Consider the following 5,000-nt stretch of genomic DNA (forward strand, 5'->3'; position numbering starts at 1 on the left):
AAGTGAACATTAAGGGAGAGCGACTGGAGGAAGTGGATAGTTTTAGATACTTGGGTGCAAGTGTAGCAGGAAAAGGTGGAGTGAAGGTGGAGGTAGAATGTAGATTGAGAGAAGCGAGTAAATGCCTTGGTGGTTTAAAGAGTGTAATGAGGAATAGACATTTGGGAATGGATGCGAAGAGGAGACTGTATGAAGGAGTGATTGTGCCAACAGCACTGTATGGGGCAGAAACGTGGAACATAAGAGAAGAAGAGAGAAGGAGTTTGAATGTGTTTGAGATGAGGTGTCTGAGAAGTATGGTGGGGGTTACTAGGCTAGATAGAGTGAGAAATGAGGAGGTGAGGAGGAGAACAGGGGTGAAAAAGGATTTGGGAGAGAGGGTTGATGAAAGAATATTAGGATGGTTTGGACACATGGAAAGAATGAGTGAAGAAAGACTAGTAAAAGAGGTATGGAAGGCAGATGTGGAGGGAGTGAACATGAGGGGACGTCCTAGGATGAGGTGGATGGATGGGGTGAAGGGGGCTTTGGGGAAGAGGGGAATGTCTGTTGAGGAAGGAAGGGAGAGGACGGAAGACAGAGGTGAGTGGAGAATGGTTGTATATGGATGATGTTGTGACTGCATGAGGAGGAATGGGCAGGGAAGTGGGGGGTGGGGTAGTATGTGTGAGTAAATTTTGACGCAGCCCGAAGGGATTTCTCCCCGTCCTTGCCTTATATGCAAAGGGGGACGGAGAGGGGGGGTCGCCGATTAAATGAAGCGGCCTCGCTGTGGATGTACTGTGTCTTGCGACACTGCTTCTGACCCAGGGCGGTGGGCAGGGTGCAGGGATGACCCGTCATCCAGGAGGTGCTCAGATGAGAGGTAGGGTGGGAGGGGTGTGGAGTGTATTTAGGGATGAAATGGGTGGGAGTGTTTTTATGCCTTTCCCTTTTTGGCTACCTCCCTTGGAAGGGGGAAAAAGCCTTGGTATATGTATGTATGTATGTACTATCTGGATACCAAATTTTTCAAAAATGCTAGGAAGATGGATTAAATTTTCGTGGTACGGAATTGTTAGCATATTTCCGTACCACGAAAATTTAATCCATCTTCCTAGCATTTTTGAAAAATTTGGTATCCAGATAGTATTCAAAAATAATAACAACATTAAGAGTCTGTTAATTAAAAATTCCCCAAGAAGTAAAGAAGGATGTATTTATAATATACCATGTAAAAATTGTGATTTTATTTATATAGGCCAAACAGGCAAAGGCTTAGAAAAAAGAATAGGCCAACATAAATATAGTATTAGAACGGGGCAAGTGTCCAGTGGATTATTTGTCCACCAAAGGGATTATGGTCATAATATTGACTGGGGAAATTCTAAAATAATTACTTCTTGTAATAATATTATAGAAAGAAATATCATTGAATCTTGTTTTATAAAAAGAAATTTTGGAAATAACATGAACTTGAGTTTGGGTTTATTTAAATTGGATAATTTTAATATTGATAAAATTGTGTGCGATAAAATGTAACATGGGACCTCTCCAAGTATCCTTGTCTTCTTATGTATTTATTGTTTCTTTCTGTATTGCTTTTTTGTACCTTTGAAAATGTCTAAATAGACGAAAACGTTCGGTATCTGTTTTTTCAATTTCCCGGTGGTTTCTGCAAAAATATTTTATCACGTGTGTTTTGTGATTTCTTTGCATATATATATATATATATATATATATATATATATATATATATATATATATATATATATATATACATATATATATATTGGTAGGAGGCCATGTTGTATACATGATTTTAAGAAATCTACAGCGACAATGGCGTTGTTGAGTTTATATTGGAGCTTTAATTTCTCTCGTGCAACAAGTTTCTGTGGTGGTTCCAAATAGATGAGAAGGTGTCCAAAAGACATTGGGTGCGGTTTTCTCTTTTTTAATTCTCCTATACGTATTTCGACCTTACTCGGTCATCCTCAGGGAGGGAGTAACAATAGTTGGTGATTTAAACCCTGTAATCACCAACTATTGTTACTCCCTCCCTGAGGATGACCGAGTAAGGTCGAAATACGTATAGGAGAATTAAAAAAGAGAAAACCGCACCCAATGTCTTTTGGACACCTTCTCATCTATTTGGAACCACCACAGAAACTTGTTGCACGAGAGAAATTAAAGCTCCAATATAAACTCAACAACGCCATTGTCGCTGTAGATTTCTTAAAATCATGTATATACATATATATATATATATATATATATATATATATATATACTGTGTATATATATACATATATATGAGAGAGAATGTGGGTTGGGAAGGGCAAACGAAGATGTGTTAGGAAAAGAGTTTATTGCCCTAACGTTGCGACCAACTTGGTCTTCTTCAGAGGTAGTCTTCTGAAGAAGACCAAGTTGGTCGCAACGTTAGGGCAATAAACTCTATTCCTAACACATCTTCGTTTGCCCTTCCCCACCCACATTCTCTCTCATTTGTCTGAAATAATCTTAAATATATATATGTATATATGTATATATGAATATATATATATGTATATATGTATATGCATATGTATATGTATATATTTGTATATATATATATATATATATATATATATTTATATGTATGTATGTATATATATATATATAGAAGTATATGTATATGTATATGTATATGTATATGTATATGTATATGTATATGTATATGTATATGTATATGTATATGTATGTGTATATGCATATGTATATATCTTGTAAACATACGAGGTTGAAGGCTAAAGAGGATTCACTGTTGATTGTGTGTGTGTAGACCGAACCATCGATTTCATTCTCAAGAGAGTGTACCAGTGCGACGATACCACACCTCTCAACATCCCCGAGAAATGCTTAAGATCGCTGCTGGAGATATGCACCAAAGAAGCTCCCTTTACCTGCCCTAATGGAAGAATGTATAAACAAATCGATGGGGTGGCAATGGGTAGCCCCCTTGGAGTTTTGTTTGCTAATTTCTTCATGGGTACCATTGAGACAGAACTCCTGGTAGAGGCCCGTCCCTCCATTTACTGCCGTTACGTAGACGATATCTTCGTACGAGTAAGAGACGAGAGGGAACTTCAAGACCTGAAAACCCGCTTCATCAAAGCCTCAGGACTTAATTTCACCTACGAAGAAGCTAACAATGGACACCTCCCTTTCCTTGACATCCTCGTCACAGCACAGCAGACAGGCTTCCTAACAACAGTTTACACAAAACCGACAAACCCTGGACTCTGCCTGAATGGAAAAAGTGAGTGCCCTTCCAGGTACTTACACACCACTATCGGCGCATATGTCAGAAGAGCACTTTCACACTGCTCCACATGGAGAAATACACACCAAGAACTGGAGAGACTAACTCAGGTCCTGGTTAACAATGGATACACAAATTCAGACGTAACACACATCACAAAAAAGATCCTAGACAAATGGTACACAAAAGAAGATAACCCGACACCTAGCAACAAAAATTCCATCAAGTTATATTACAAGAATCACATGTCAACAGAATACAAAACAGATGAAAAGATTTTAAAAGAAATCATAAACAAGAACATACAGACAACAGACCCCGAAAAACAAATCCAACTCATCATCCATTACAATATTAAGAAAACAGCCCAATTGATTATCCGTAACCAACCCACCACCACAAAAACAACACTACAACAAGACCGCGTTGTATACCAATATAAATGCAATAATGAGGCGTGTGGATCTCACACTTACATTGGTATGACAACAACACAATTAACACGACGCCTAACATGCCACCTGTCCAACGGATCAATCAAGTCACACTATACCTCTTCCCACAACAAAGCACTAACAAGAAAAGACCTAGACAATAACATGACAATCATAGACAGGGAATCGGATCCCCAACGGCTACTGTTCCTGGAAGCCATATACATATAAGATAACCATCCTAACATCAACATCCAGACCGAAGACCTGCGCGTCTTACCATCCATGAAGAGACTGAACACAGACAGAATCACTACACGCACTGGGAAAGGTCTCCCAGACCTCCAGTAACCCGGATCCCCTATTGGTCCTAGGCAACCAATCAGAGGAGACCTCTTCCTGCAAGAACCCTTATGATCCCAACTCCATGAATAAATACGACATCCACAGACACTGCACATCAGATCGCCCAGAAGATGGAACCAGGTAGTACCGAAACGTCGGCCACAATAGGACAACTACTAAGATACGTCAAATTTGAAGATAAAAAGATTGTGCGTTGTATCGAAGCTACACGCAAAAAAATAATCAACAGTGAATCCTCTTTAGCCTTCAACCTCGTATGTTTACAAGAGAAAATACTACCTGGTTACACCAATATATGTATATATGTATATGTATATGTATATGCATATGCATATGTATGTGTATATGCATATGTATATGATATGTATATGTATATGATATGTATATGTATATGCATATGTATATATGTATATGTATATGATATGTATATGTATATGTATATGTATATATATATACATATGTACATATATATATATATGTACATATATATTATATATATATATATATATATATATATATATATATATATATATATATATATAATCAGCCATCCAGAGTCCACTGTTGGACAAAGGCTTCCTTCATAACATTCCATGATTCACACGACGCGCGCCAACCTCTGCCACGTCACTCCTGCAAACTTCTTAATCTCATCTCTCCACCTTCTGTCTGGTCTCCCTCTTCCACGCTTCCCATCTCTCGGCGTCCACTCAGTAACATACTTGCTCCATCGCTCATCAGTCGTTTGCACTACCTTACCTGCCCAATTCCACTTTCTCTCTTTTACCGCCTCTACAATCTCTAGTCTGCTCTCTCACCCATCTTACTCTCTTTCAGTCTCTCATCATTATTCCCATCATTGATCTCTCCATTCTCCTCTGTCCAGTCCTTAGCTTTATTTCCATTGCCTTCGT

This window comes from Oratosquilla oratoria, chromosome 28 (genome assembly GCF_046742065.1).
Source record: "Oratosquilla oratoria isolate Oo_2021 chromosome 28, ASM4674206v1, whole genome shotgun sequence".
Lineage (NCBI taxonomy): Eukaryota > Metazoa > Arthropoda > Malacostraca > Stomatopoda > Squillidae > Oratosquilla > Oratosquilla oratoria.